The 15,228-nt window shown below is 51.4% G+C and overlaps 1 protein-coding gene across 11 annotated transcripts in view; it reads left to right on the top strand.

The window, feature by feature from the left end:
• Positions 1 to 15,228, top strand: part of Epb41l1 (erythrocyte membrane protein band 4.1 like 1) — a 119,497-nt gene that overhangs the window by 13,706 nt on the left and 90,563 nt on the right. For all 11 annotated transcript variants that reach the window (XM_055602294.1, XM_055602287.1, XM_055602299.1 and 8 more), the window contains exon 2: positions 3,992 to 4,046. The gene's annotated coding sequence lies outside the window, so the exon portion shown is untranslated. The remainder of the gene's footprint in view (positions 1 to 3,991; positions 4,047 to 15,228) is intronic.

Raw genomic sequence — 15,228 nt, 5'->3', positions numbered from 1 at the left:
ATTTTTTATATCTCGTGTATAGATTGCATTATACTTTTAATTAATGTGTCTCTAGTCTTTGTTTGTTTTTTCTTTGTGTAGCTTTGGCTGTCCTGGACTCACTTAGTAGACCAGGCTGGCCCCGAACTCACAGTGACCCGCCTGCCTCTGTCTCCCCGAGTGCTGGGATTACAACAGTTGTGCACTGCAATTCCCAGCTGTGTCTCTAGTCTTAGTTTGGGTTTCCATTGCTGTGATGAAACAGTAGGACCAAAAAGGCAACTTGGAGAGGAAAGGGTTTATTTGACTTACATTTCCATATCACTTGCTGTTTGTCATGAGAGAAAGTGAGGACAGGAACTGAAACAGGCAGAAACCTGGAGGCAGGAGCTGATGCAGAGTCCACGGAGGGGTGCTGCTTACTGGCTTGCTCCTTGTGGCTTGCTCAGCCTGCTTTCTTACAGAACCCAGAACTACCAGCCCAGGGATAGCCCCACCCACAGTGAGCCGGGCCCTCCCCCATCAATCACTAATTATGGAAATACCCTACAGACTTGCCTGTAACTTGATCTTACGGAGGCATTTTCTTAGTTGAGCTTCCTTTCTTTCAGATAGCTCAAGCTTGTGTCAAGTTGACATAAAACTAGCCAGCACATCTTTCTCTTCTCTTGCCTCAGGCTCCTCAGTAGCTGCGTGATGGCAGGCCAGGCACCTGTGCCTGCCTTACATCATCTCTCTACTGCACAATGTTGTTATAGCCAGTGTGGAGTTGGACACATTCCAATAACAATATAAATCTCTGTAAAGGCTAGTTACTTGAGGAGATTTGGGGAGACAGAGCAGGCTGATATTCCTTGCCTCACCTCCAACCCTGAATGCCTTTTGGCGAGATATTACCGTGGATAATCCCGTAGCCTCCAGGGTAACATTGCTTCTCATTCTGGCCATGACACTTGCTCTGTGTGACTTTTGGGTACTTTACTCTGCCGAAGCTTAGTCTGTCATCTGTCAATGAGGCTGATGGCCTTTGAGAAATGATCCCAGGAAGCATCTAGCATAGTTGGCACACTTGATTCTGATTGACAGTGGCTCCTGTTGCCACTGATCGTGAGGACATTGCTACCAGTGCGACATCCGCTAGTGGGTTTGGTTGGGCCACTTGCTTGGCTGAAGAATGGACCAGAGGGAAGCATGGGAGCTGGGATGGGGAGCTGGGGTTGCTTTGTGTGATACCTCAATCAGTGGCTTGCCTTTGGGAGGACCCTTTTGGATCCCCCTTTATGGCATGATCAGGCAAAGATAAGTTCCCATTTTGCAGATGAGGAAGTAGAGGCCTACTTAAGGAAATTTCCTAGCTACATAGACAGCACAAGTGCAGGACCTCCCAGCCCTGTTTTAGTGATGTCAGAGCCAGCGTTAGGAGGGCATCTTTCCTTGAGGCTGTTATAGGAGACAGGAGCAGGTAAGGAGTGGCCTTATTAATCTCCTGTAACAGAAGAGGGTTATTCTGGTCTGCTTTCTATTGCTATGATAAAAACCATGACCACAAGCAACTTGGGGAGGAAAGGATTTGCTTGGCTTATACACCAGGTCATAGTTCATACCTGAGTGAAGAAGTTAGGGCAGAAAGTCAAGGCAGGATCTGAAGCGGGAATCATGGAGGAATGCTGCTCACTGGCTTCCTCAGCCAGCTTTCTTATATAACCCAGGACCACGTGTCCAGGGGTGGCCCCTCCCACGGCAGATTAGGCCCCCACAGACTTGCCTACAGGGCCCATAGGATGGAGACAATTTCTTAATTGACATTCCTTCCTCCCAGGATTCTAGCTTGTATCAGGCTGACGAAAAGCCAACCAGCACCGTGTCTTTTTGTTTGTTTGTTTGTTTGTTTTTGTGTGTCTGTGTGTGTGTGCATGTTTGTGTGTTTGCACATATTGGGAGGTTAGAGGATGGTCTATGGTGGTATCCCACAGGTGCCACCCTCTCCTTGCCTCCCAGCCCCCGCCCCCAGCCCCCCGGCCAGGGTCTCTTTATATACCCTCGGTTGTCCTGTCCCCTGCTTTATAGAACAGGCTGGTCTTGAACTTGCAGTGCTCTTCCTGCCTCTGCCTCTGGAATGTGGTGGTGAGAGGCTGGCACCCTCCCTCCTGGCCCTGAGAGAGTCCAGACACTGTTTAGTGTAGCTGTGTCATGGTGGAGCTGGAGACACAGAGGAGGAAGGGAATAGGGAGGGGAGGGTGGGAAGTGTGGGAAGGTCAGGCCGGGATCACAGCAAGATGGTGGACAGTTGGTGCCTCTGTTTATTTAGATCCAGCCCTCTGCTCACCCCTGGCAGGACTGTGGCCTCCTCTCCCGTCTAGTCCCCAGAGAGGGCATCTAAGAAAGAAGCTTTTGTTCCACCAGCAACTTCTGTTTTTCTTAAGGTAGCTGCACATGAAGGAGCTCTGGGGCGCATGCGCAGGTGGGTGCTCTGGGGTGTGTGGCATGCAGCACACACAGCCACAGCTGTCTGACGTCATTCCTCCCCATTCCAAGCCCTGAAACCGGAGCTTCTCTGCAGCCATGTACCTTCTGGATAGCACAGAGGACCACAGTCTTTCTCACCAAGGAGGTCTGGTCAAATCCCTGTGAAAATTTTTCCTGTGAATAATTTAGGCAGGTCGTTTGGAATTTTTTTAGCCTCACTTTCCCTATCCAAAAAGCAGCATAAAATAACGTACAGACAACCTAGTATTTTAGAACCTGGGTCCAAGCTCTGTGCGGTAGGGCACGCCTTCAGTCTTAATGTTGTGGAGGAAGAGACAGGTGACTATGAGTTCAAGGCCAGCCTGGCCTACACAGTGAGTGTCCGGCTAGCCAGGGCTGCCTAGAGACTCTATCTCAGAAGAAGGAGGAGCGGAAGAGGAAGAGCAGGAGGAAGAAGAGGAAGAAGAGGAAAGGATGATGATGATGATGATGATGATGATGATGAAGAGAAGAGGAAGAGGAGGAGGAGATGACAACCTGCAGCCTAGCGGCTCTTGGCAGTCTTAGCTCTGCCACTCCCTACTTAGCCTCAGTGAGCCAGTTCACTCTCTGGAGCTCAGGATTTTCATGTGTGTACAATCTCGTTCTCCCTGTGGGCCCTCTCTATAGGCTCCCCATAGGATCGTCTCCTCTAATCCCCTGTTGGTTCGGGAAGCTGCCGCTGCAGATCATACATTCCTAGATCAGGAAGGGAAGTGACTTGCCAGGCCACAGAACTCCAGAGCCCACATTCAGATACCACTGTGTTCTTCCTGTTCACCTGATCGCCATGGTCCTTATGATACAGAAACATGGAGACTGGTGCTTCGGAGTTCGTGAGCCTGAGGACTAAAGTCTTTCCTTCTACACCACCCACTGTGTGCCAGGCCAGGTCTGCAATGGAGGGCAAAGAAGACACAAATGGGCTTAAAACCTGGTAAGGGTGGTATACCAGAACAGAGTACTAGTGTTAGAAAGACCTTAAGAGATGCCTAAAGTCCATCCACATTTCTGTCACAGATGGGGAGACTGAGGCAGAACAGTCAGGGGGAGACAGTGATGGCCGTGCTTTTCCCTGGGTGCTGGAAACCACTGGAATAATGTGAAGGAAGGTCCTGTGAAGAGGGGTCTTGCTGCCCCTCTGCCTCTCCCCAGTACACTGTGAAGTCTATGGATCCCTCCTTTAAGTGTCTTCTGAGCCCACTCACTTTGTCCCCTCTGAGGCTGTTCCAGCACAGGCTCCTCCCTCCTCGTTAATTCTCCTGTGGTTGTTCTTGAATTCTTTCCAGTCCCCTCTCCAGCCTGTGGCTTCCCATCGCTCTGAGAAGGGAGGCTCATCCTCTACCTTAGTCTCCACGCCCTGCAGATTCCCTACCTGCCCTCTGGCTTCTGTTTGCTCTCTGGCCTTTCTGTGTAACAGGTTCAGTGACTTCCCAGATTCCCTGGGCCATCCCGTGCCAGCCCCACATGCTGAAGAGGCTAACATAACCTTCTCTTCTCATTCCAGGTGCCTAGCTGAGGACGTCCTCCCTGGGGAGCCGCTGCGCCGAGGCAGAGGAGGGGTGAGTTCCCCCCCCCCCCCCCCCGCTGTCTCCTGCTTCAGCCGAGGGTGGGCCCAGAGGTTCTTGATTGCTCTGTCACTGCTGGGACAGCATGAGGGTTTGTCTGGCCTCGGGTTTCTGCTAAGGCTGGCAAAGGGGGCAGTGCTGAGGCTGTCCCTGAGGAGGAAGAGGCCAAGGTGTTCCTTCACTAAGCACTCTGATGATACGAGCTTGCCCACCAGGGATGGAGACCTCAGACTGGAAGCCAGATCTAGCTGGTGTGCAGGATGCGAGCCCTTGCTTTCTTTCCCTCAGCTGCTCTTGGATGTAAATTAGACAAGTCCGAGGGTGGCTCCCCTCGGCCTCATCACCGAGCGCAACAGAGCCTCCTATTTTGCTGCTCCTAGAATTGTGTATCCGTGGTTCAGGCAGGTGCTGGGGGACCTGGATGAATGACATTTGTTAAACTTCCTGGTAGGAGAATTATTTTTTCTCTCTTTTTTTTTTTTTTTTTTTTTTTTTAGACAAGTTTTCAAGGGAAATATTCATTGAAAATAAACCTCAAAGAATTTCAACATACAAAATAGCTAAGCGGGTTGTAGCCCCTGTTGAGGTTCAGGTAAGGCTAGAGATTATTAGTTGGCTAATTCCTTAGGCCAGGGAATACCGCAGACCTTTCTTTGGTCGTGGTTTAGACACTTTGAAAATCCTTGGCTCAGCTAGGCATAGTGACACATGTCACTGTAATCCTAGCACGAAGGAGGCTCAGGGAATGTTTCAGTCCAACACAGACTACACAAGAAGGCTTCTACTGACAAAAACAAAACAAACAAACAGAGAAGAGAAAACAAAACAAAACAAAACAAAACACCACGAGCTCACAGCAGGGTGAGCAAGGTCTCAGAGAGGGCAAACTCCAGTGACCTACATTGATTTAGAAATTGCAAAGTCACATGTGTATGTCACTGTTGGGGTTGTTAGGCAGGCCTGCCAGGGCTAACGATATTCTAGAATCTTCTGGTTTAGTTTTGCATAAATGTGATGGGTGTGTGTGTGTGTGTGTGTGAACACGGGCAGGGGCTGTGGGGGAGGGGCTGCGGGGGAGGGGCTGGCGGCGGCGGCGGTGGTGGTGGTGGTGGTGGTGGTGGTGGTGGTGGTGGTGGTGGTGGTGAGCCAAGCTGGGGCAGGTAGAATGAATGGCTAACAGAGCTGGAGTGTGTTATCCCTGAGTGGTGGGGGCAGGGGTGGCTTTAGCTCTGTGTAAGAGGAGCGATTTGGCTCCTTCCTGCCAGCGCTCCGGCCCCACGGAGATCTCTGGGCAGGAAGCGCTGGGAACAAGGAATTCTCTGTCCATGGCCAGGGAGCAGCCAGGATTAGGAGTTCCCGGGAGGGGCCTGCCCAGCAGTTCTCTGACATTTGGGCAAGCTCCTGTGTGCGTGGACAGGGAGGTGGAGGCACAGTAAGGGGAGGTAGAGACCTGTTCAGGCATTTATTCCTTACCTTCCTCAAGCCCTCCCAGGACAGGCTCAGAGGCAAACGAGTCTGTGGGACTCAGGGCGGATAGAGAAGAGACTGTAGGTATTGGCCACCATCTGGGTACTGAGGGAAAACCAGAGTTGGTTTTCACAGGCAGCCTGCTGCAGTGGAGGCCGCTGGCCCCCAAGTGAAGTCCCACGTTACTAGACATAGTATCTCACTAAATTACACCAGCCGCTCAGCAGAGGAGGTAAGAGGAGATACCGTTATTGCCCCATTTGCCAAAGGAGAGCTGCTCGCTCAGGATCGCGGGGCCGAGAAACTGCAAAGCTGTTGTTTAAATTCTTATCCTCTGGATTTCAAGAGGCCTCTGCTGAAATGACTGTCATCCCTGTGTCCTCCAGGTGGGGATGAAGGTGTGCAGCTGTCACTGTGACACCGTGTGCAAATCGAGAGGGACTGGGCAGGGCACAATGGGAGTTCAGAGGAGAGAGATGAGCACTTTAGGGAGGAGGGGACCTTCTGTCCGTCCATTTGAATGGAGCTGGGGTCTGAATGTTCTATTCCAGAAGGGCTCTCCATAGGGAGGGAATGCCCGAACAGTGATGGGGAAGGGAGAAGCAGGGGTCGTTTGGTTTCCCCAGGACTGGAGACCTGCGGGCAAAAGTGGTGGCCGGCTGGGTTTTCAGCCTCCCCTGAAAGTGCCGCGTCCTTCCATTTTGTTTTATTCAGTGGTGCGAAAAAAGCTTTTTCTCCCTCCAGATATGGGGAGGCCAGTCCCATCTGAGCGGCAGACCCCCAGGACATGCTCAGTAGTAGGCATTGCTCCCATTGGCGAGGGATGGAGGGAGAGGACCACCTCTGGTCGGTCGTCCAGGCTTCAGAGCTCTGAGAGCCAGGCTGGCTTCTGCTAGCCTTGCTGGAGAGAGGGCTCTCTAGCCCCACTCTGGACTGCAGCTGAAGCTGCATCACTGACCCTGGGAGAGGACAGATAGATGGATAATGCCCCTAGAGGCCTGGGCTTAGTCCCTGGAGTGTCTCTGGGATGGAGGAGAACTGAGGGATGATTCTGCTCTTAGTGACAGTCACACTTACCGAGAGGGACTTATAGCACGCTGGGTCATTATTGCCCTGTTTTACAGACAGAGACTATGAAGCTCAAAAGAAGGCAATGGCATGTCTTTGTCACACAGAAGGTGGGTGTGTCATTGTCTTCTGAAGGAGCAACAGACTCTGGCATGGGAGCCTGCCCTTCCCTCTCCCACCTTTGCCAGGTCGTGGGCCTCCTCATTCCAGCTGCTCCCCTGTCTCTCTCCCATGCACTGATAGGTTACCCCTTGACTTACTGGCTGCCTGGAAAAGCCCTGGGCTCAGGAATGTTTCCCAGATAAGGCTCGGATAGCCAGCATTCCTTTTGTCTCCATGTCTCTGGGGTCCTGGGTCTCTATGATACTTCTCTGACTCACATCAAGACCAGAATGGAAGTATCTTAGATTTTCTACAAAAGGGTTTTAGTCCCCCCCCGCTACACACACACACTCTGATTTTCCTCTGTAGTCCTGGAGTACAGGACAGGAAAGAAGTGTTTTGTTTTGCTTTGCTTGTTTTGTTTTAGGACAGGGTCTCCTGGCTAGTCCAGGCTGGCCTTGAGTACACCATAAAGCTCAGGATGACCTTGAACTTCCAACCTCCTCTGTTTACCCTTTGAGCGCTGGGATTTCAGGCACACACTGCTACACCTGGATTATGCGGTGCTGGGGATTGAACCTGAGCCTTTATACATATCAAGGAAGTGGTGCTGAGCCATATCCCTAACCCTGATTGTGCCCTTGTGTGGATGGATTAACTGAGGCCCAGAGAAGGTGAATGACTTCTCCAAGGACACACATTCCACAGGGTAGAGCCAGACCCCAGTGCACGGGAATCCAGCTCTTTCTTCCCATTGCCTGGTGCTGACAGCTCTGGGAGCTTCTGGAGTATTCTCTTAGCATCTTCCCACTGCTCAGTGCTTCTTTCTTGATCCATGCCAGTGTGTGTGTGTGTGCGCGCGTGCGTGCGCACGCATGTGTTTCATGCCTCCAGTCCAGAGCTGCTCAGCTGCAGCATAAAGCTTCCTGTAGTTTTAGGTTCACAGTTCCAGCTCCAACCCGCCGCCTGGCCCGTCTTAGCTGATGTAACAAGGCTGGGTTTCCTCTGACCAGCTGAACAAAAGTGACTGACCATTTGATGGGGGTTGGGGAAGTTCCTTCTGTGAGATGCAAGGAGCATGGGTTCCAGCCTGCTATCCAAGGAGCAGATGGGGAAACTGAGGCCAGGATCAGTGCAGTTGCTGCCGTTGGTTGTGTAGCTAGAGAGGCACAGCTGGGAAGAGGCTGGGCCGGGGCTGATGGGAGTGGGCTTTTCCCCCGGGGAAGCCCGAGACTCGGCCTCTGTGAGAGGAAGTGGGCGTCCCTAAGATGGTGTATGTCGGCTGTTTACCGTGTGCTCCATTTTGGTCCCAGAGAAACTCTGCTGAGGGGCTTGGGGCTTTTCCAGAACTTTTACGAACCTGATATGAACCACCCCGATATGAACCAAAACCAGAGGTTTGGGCTTCTGAGGGCGCTGGGGACCCTTGCTGAGCAATACTGGGGTTACTGGGGACGGCTGAGGAACTCTAAATACACTCAAAGCCTTGAAGTTATGTGCTTTAAAGTGATACGCTTTTTGGCAGGCGAGTGACCTCTCTCTCTCATAAAGAGGAATAACTGGGGGTGTTGGAGAGATGGCTCAGCATTTAAGGGTACTGCTGCTCTTGAGTAGGACCCATCACCTACACGGTGGCTCACAACCATCCGTAACTCCAGTTCCAGGGGATCCGATGCCTTCTTCTGGCTTTTGAGGGCGCCAGGCACGCATACAGTGTACATGCGGGCGTGCCAGCGAAACACTCATACACACAAAACAAACACCGATCTTTTTAAAATAAAGAATAGCCTGGATTAGGGCATACCCCACATGTTAGGGCTCAGCAGATTTGTTGAATACATGCATTAATGAGCATCGTGTCTTAGAAAGAACATCTGTTTGTTCCTCATAGCAGCCTTGAGAAAAGGTAGGGCAAGAAGAATGGTCCCCATTTAACAGGTAAAGAAATGGAGGCCAGGGAAGATGAAACGGCTCATCTGGAGCAATTGAATTTGAGTTTTATAGAGTTGGCATAGATTTTTTTTCACCTACCATTTAACCTTTGCCTCACTAAGGCTTGGCTGAATCCTTTTTGTACAATTTGCACAGCCACTGAGGATGTGCCATTTAACACGAACAACCATCTCTCTCTCTCTCTCTCTTTTTTCCCAGTAGTCTAGAGACTCTGACAAACAGGAGAGATAATGGGATCCGTGCTGGGAGGACTGTGTACACCTGGGGAGCCTAGGGAGAGTGAGGCAACTCCTGACAGCTAGCTGGGCCTGGAAGGGTAAAAACATAGCCACGTGGCTGGGCTGGTGGGCAGCGGACTGCCCGCACATGCACATTGTTAATGCAAGGACCTGTTTCTGCCTCAGCGGTGGGTTACCGCTGAGCTTGTGCTTCGTCTAGACTCAGGCCTGCATGGAGAACATGACTCCGCTACTGTGCGTTTCCGTGAGATGCTTTTTTTCCCCCCTCTGTGCCTTGATCTGACCACCTGTGAAACAGAGTCAGTGATGGTCCTTCCTTCACGGAGAACACGGGCAACTGTGCTTGATACTGTGCCTGGCTCAGAGGAGGTGATTCATACCACTGTGTAGCTGAAACCGGGATGACGATTGATAATTAGATACTGGGGTCAGCTGGGGCCAGCGAGGCCAGTGATGGTTGTGCTACTGCTGGCAATTTCTATGTGTTTGGCACTTTGCAGACCACCTGTGCACATCCATCACTGTATATGCCCTTTGGAATACTTCCGGAGGCCGCAGCATCTCCGCCGTACGGTCAGGCTGGCGACCCCTCATGGTTTTAACTTGGGTCTCCCTGCTTTGAAGACTGTCAGGGTGCTGAGGGACCTGCCTGTGGGAGCGCCATAGCACCTCACAGTGGGCTGGATTTTACTTTGTGAATGTTGGAGAGCGTGTTAGCATAGGGTCAGAGGCGCACACAGGCATATGAAGTCAGTGAGGTTGGGGCAACTGTCTCTCAGGCTTTGGGCCCGGGGAATTTGGGAGCTCTGAGACCACAGGGTCTTTGTTTGTTCCATAACTAGACAGCTCTCAACACCTAGATTCAAATTCTCTTTTCTTTCTTATCTGTTTCCTGCTTTCCTGCTCCCAACCCCATAGTGGTTGTGCCTAGAAAAGGGCAGTCTCCGGTTGCAGGTTGCCCCTTGGCTGAGCTTTGATTAAGTCGCACATTCCCTGAGTTCTTGCCACACACCAGTGTCCTGTGTGCCCGAGTGCAGGAAACGAGAGCCGCGAGTAAACACATGCTGGATTTATGTCCCCAGGATTCGAGTGTTGGCATCATAGCTCTGGGTGCTGGTTTTAGGGCAGGGCTTTTGGGGGTGAAGGCTCCTCCCTGGTGAATGGCATGCCTGCCTGCTCTTATGAAAGATCCTGAGGAGCCTGATTGTCCTTCTGTCAGGTGGGGACATGCTGGAAGGTGCCAGCTGTGTACCAGAAAGTAAGTCCTTAGCAGACGCGACATCCGCTGCCACCTTGATCTTAGGCATTCTGGCCTTCGGAAGTGTGTGAGCGAAGCCAGCTGCTGATGGTATTTTTGTATGGCAGCAACCCTCAGAGACTGGCAGTAGCTGGCTGGTAAGATGAATCGAGCTTTCTGCCGCGCTCTGGCACTTCCCGGGGGAGAGTGAGGAAGGGGTCCCTTGCTGTGAAGAGTGATTTTGAATATGGAAAGATGCCTCTCCTCTGAAAGCTGGTGTGTCCTGGGAAGTCAGTCTTACGCTGTGGCGCCACCTCTGCCGAGGTCTTGTTTTGTGATCTTGGTCTGATCCATACTTGCTTCTGGTCTTCTTCCCATTTTCCAAATGAGGATTTGGGTTGAGATAGGAGATAGTCCCTAGAGTCTGTGAGACACACTTGCTCATAGGAGCCCAGCCCAGCCTAAAAGGCTTTCTTGCCTAGCAGGGGCTTCTTGGTCCTCCAGGGTCTGTGGGTAGTTTTTGTCATTTTACCACCTTCCCCACCTTCTGTCTTATTTCTCAGCCCAGCCTCTGGTTTCTTGGTCAAGCGAGACAGTAGGCTGACTGTCCAAGCAGGAGGGGAGGGGCCTGGAGGGCGGTCCTGATGCAGAGCATTCCAGTGATAGAAAGTTCAGTCCCAGCACCTCCCCTGACCCTAGGCAGTGCAGGGACCTGTGGCCTGGGCTGGCAGGTCAGGAGGAGCCTCTTTGAGACCTTCCAGTCCCGGATTCCTGCTGTGTGCTGCCCAGCCTGCTCCCAGATCTGGGCTCAGCAGGGCACCGGGACTGGTTTGGCAGGTTTCACCACACCTATGAGCAACTGGAGGCTGGCGCTGGGGCAGGCCAGGCCAGAGGAAGCTGTGCTGCCCTGCCCTTGACCCCCCAACTCCCTTCCCCCACCCTCAAATCCAACCTTTTCTCAGCTACCTTCTCCACCTAGGCTGGGCACTTCCTCGGCCTGACACCGGGTAAGTCTAGTCCTTTCATGGACATCAGTCTCTTTAGCTTTGGCCTCAGTGATCTCCAAGAATGCTCTGCTCTTCTAACCAGAGCTTTGCCACGTCCCTCCGCTCTTGGATAAGCCGTGCAATATGGAAGGACCCAGGTTCCCAATGGGAAAGCAAAGGCCTCGCCTCTCACTTGCTTCCTGCAGATGGTAGGATCCGGCTAATGTCCCAGTATTTAGTGTCTTTGGGAAGCAGCTTCTTCCTGTACTGTGGCACTCGCAAAACAGAAGAGAAGTTGTGTGTGCAGGGGTGGGAGGGCTTTCTTTAGGCCCCTCCCCTGCCCTCTTCCCCAGCTCATAATTGCCAGGAACATCTCTATGGGTGTCTGCTCCTGATCTACAGCCAACCCAGTGGCCGGTTCAAGGGTAGGGAGGGACAGCCCATCGCTGCTGCAGCCCCACTGTGTGGCTGAAGTAAGCTGAGTCCCCTCGCCAAACCACAGTTCCTCTGTCTGAAAAGGAAGAGCATACAGATTGCCTCTCCGGTCCTCAGAAAATTTAGGTTTCAAAATGTATAGGTTGGAAGAAGGAACAGGAATTAGAAGATACTTCTGGCCTGGGGTGAGGAGCATCAGTTACTCTGCGTGCGGCCAAAGGGAAGCTTTGTAAAACACAAACCTGGCCACTTCGTGGTCTCTTTTGTTCTTAGAATAAAATCTAAACTAACCATGGAGACACCAGGGAAAGAGAGCTTTCCCTACCCTCCCACCCAGTGTCTCCCCATGGGTAGCTTAATCGTACCACAGGAGCCTTCTCTCTGTTTATTTAGCAAATTCTTACCTCAGGACCTTTACATAGGTTGTTCCCTTAGAAGTCTTTCTCTGGCTCCTCATAGCCTTGGGTCCTAAAATTTTAAATCTCAGTTTACTTAATTTCCCCATCCTACCCACCCCACCCTGCTTTCTCTCTTTGCCTCCCTCCCATTTTTGAGATAGAATCTTGCTATGTAGTTCAGGTTAGCCTCAAATGCATGCCCCTTCTGCTCAGACTTGGGGTTACAGACATAAGCCACCAGGCCCAGTTTATCTGCACGTCTCCCTCCCTTGCTCATCACAATTTGAGGTTACTTTTTTTTTTCTTTTTTAATATTTCATGTCCGTTCTTAACTCTACACTGCACAACACAAAGTAGGCAGTAAGTATCTGATGGAAGGAATGAGAGAGTTCTAGTTGGTCCCTGGCCTACAGCATCTCTTAGTAGGTGCTTGTGAAATGATGGCTGTTCGAGGGAATTAACATGAGGACGAGTTTAATACCCACTTGTGCATGGGGTAAGGGTGCGGGGTCAACTGTAGTTGGAAAGCCGAGCCAGCGTTGGATCCTTATGGTCCCTGATGCCCAGCTGTGGCTTAGGTTATCTGAGGGACAGTGCCCCGAAATCATTGCTGATGGGGCTAGAGAGAGGGCTCAGCCGTTACGAGCACTGGCTGTTCTTCCAGAGGACCCAGGTTCAGTTTCCAGCATCCATGTGGCAGCCCACAACCATCCGTAACTCCAACTCCAGGAATCTAATGCCTTCTTGTGACTCCTGTGGGCACCAGGACATGTGTGTTGGCAAAATACTCATGCCTATAAAATAAAAGATAAATCTTAAAGAAAGAAATCATTGTTGGCCATTAAGCTCTCTCACTCTCTTTAAAATATTGATTTATGCATTCTAGGTTTATGAGTGGTCTATTTGCGCGCATGCCTGCCTGAAGAGGGCATCAGACAGAAGAGGGCAACAGATCCCATTATAGATTGCTTTGCGCCACCATGTGGACACTGGGAATTGAACTCGGGACCTCTAGGAAGAGCAGCCAGTGCTCTTAACCTCTGAGCCATCTTTCCAGGCCCCTGGACAACTCTCTTGAGAGCGCCTAGGTGTAGCCACTGTATTTGGCGGGGGTGGGGGGGGGGGGGGGGTGGGTGGGTCATGCTATTCTATGGTATGGGCTGGATAAAGGCAAATCTAGAGAGGAACAGGCTAGACCCTCACTGATATAGCTTTTCCAGACCAGGAGGAGAATTCAGTGGGGCACATGCTGTCCTTTCTGGTTCCATTAGCCCCTGAAGTGTTCTTAGGGGCAGGGGATAAGGTGGCCGAAGCTTGATGCTTTGGTTAGGGTTATAGGGTTATATTCCCCGCCCCCCTCGATGGCCAGTGTGGCGTATGCTGGGTTTATTCACAGCTCCAGTTTTGTGTCTTTGTTTGTAAACAGGTTGGCGTTGGTGTGGGTAGATGTTGGAGAGGAAATGCAGGCGAGGCCAAGCAGAGAAGTGGCCTTTACTGTGCTCAGTTGGGGCAAGCTGGTATCTTTCATCCAGCACCGGCCCATTCAGAAAAGGCCTTCTGGGTTGGGGAATTGTGGGGGTGGGAGGGTGGCCAGAGAGTATTTTTGTTAGAGTTACAATTGCTGTGAGGAGACACCATGACTTGGGGAGGGATGAGTTTATTTCACTCACAGTTCCATGTAACAGTTCATCACCAAAAGCAGTGAGGGCAGGGACCCAAACAGGGCAGGAACCTGCAGGCAGCAGCTGATGCTGAGGCCGTGGAGGGTGCTGCATACTGGCTTACTCCCCATGGCTTGCTCAGTCTGCTCTCTTATAAAACCCAGGACCACCAACCCAGGGATGGCCCCACCCCCAAGGGCTGGGTCCTTCCCCATACACCACTAAGAAAAATGCCTCACAGCTGGATCTCCTGGAGGCATTTTCTCAGTTGAGGAGTCCTTCCTTCAGATAACTCTAGCTAGTGTCAAGTTGACATAAAACTAGCCAGGACAGAGAGGTAAGCATGGGTACAAAGAAGAAAGTGAGTGAAGGGCCTTAAATAGGATGAGGTTTTAGAACACCTGAGCTTGTGAGACATGCCGGGGGGCGAAAGAAGGAAAGCGCAATAGCAGAGGAGCAGTATCTCTTTCTGTGTCCGCCCTGGACCAGGAGCTGAGACTGGGAGGGAGCTCCTTCCCATTAGGCTGGGAATGAGGGGAACAGCTCTCAGGCAGGTGATGGTGGGGTGGGTCGGCTGAACATGGCTGAAGGCAGGAGCGACGGTGGCTCAGTGGGAGGTGGTTGGTAATGGGTTAGCCTCCTGTGGAAAAGAAGAGACAGTTTAAGGAGTGTGTGAGGTAGAAAGGATGAGCAAGGGGCCCAGCTATGTGGAGGAAGGGAGGAAGTCTGGGGGTGGGGAACTGCAGGGCTCCCAGTGGCCAGCTGGAGCGGTTGTGGTGAGAGTCTGGACAGGCCGTGGGTCCTGGTGTCTAGTCTGACTTTCCCAGTTGATGAGCTGTTTCTTGACAAACCCTGTTGTTCTGACTCTTTTTGTAGCCAATGATTTTTTTTTTTAATTTAATTTTCTTTTTGTTACCTTATGGGTATGATTGTTTTGCCTGTGTGTATATCTGTGTACTACGGTCATGCCTGGTGCCAGGGAGGCCCAAAGAGGGTGTTGGATCCACTGAAACCAGAATCGCAGGGCGTTGTGAGCTGCCATGTGGATGAGCATGTAGGGCTGTTAACCTCTGAGCCATTGCTCTCCTGTTTGTTTCGTTGTTGTTGTTTTGTTTTGTTTTTGTTTTGTTTTGAGACCTGGTCTACGGTAGCCTGGGTTGGCCTTGACCTTTCTGGGAAGCCAAAGTGACCTTGAACTCTTTATCCTGCAGCCTCCACCTCCCAGTTTTCCAGGCGTGGGCCACCCTGCTTGGCTTTGTTCTGGCTCTTGATGTGGAAAACCCTTCCAAAATCCCTGAGTGATTGATTCCTCCTCTGGAGTCAAGAGAGCCCTCCATGGAGACACTGCACATGGCCTGGAGATCGGGCAAGGGGAGGAAGGCCATTTGCCTTGCAGGTGGCAATGCTGGGTCTCTATCTGGAAAGGTGTTTTTTTTTTTTTTTTTTTTTTCAGAGTCCATCAGTTTTCTTCAAAGTGTGTAGAGGCAATTCCATTTAGCAGAACGCTTTGTGTGTTCCAGAGCTCTGGATGGGACTGGGCAACTTTTCAAAGGTAGTGTAAGGCAAGAATCTGCTCGCTTCCGTCTATCTATCTATCTATCTATCTATCTATCTATCTATCTATCTATCT

The sequence above is a fragment of the Psammomys obesus genome, unplaced genomic scaffold (genome assembly GCF_907164565.1).
Source record: "Psammomys obesus unplaced genomic scaffold, mPsaObe1.curated_primary_1811, whole genome shotgun sequence".
In the NCBI taxonomy this organism is placed as follows: domain Eukaryota; kingdom Metazoa; phylum Chordata; class Mammalia; order Rodentia; family Muridae; genus Psammomys; species Psammomys obesus.
This window is presented reverse-complemented; position numbering and strand designations above follow the sequence as displayed.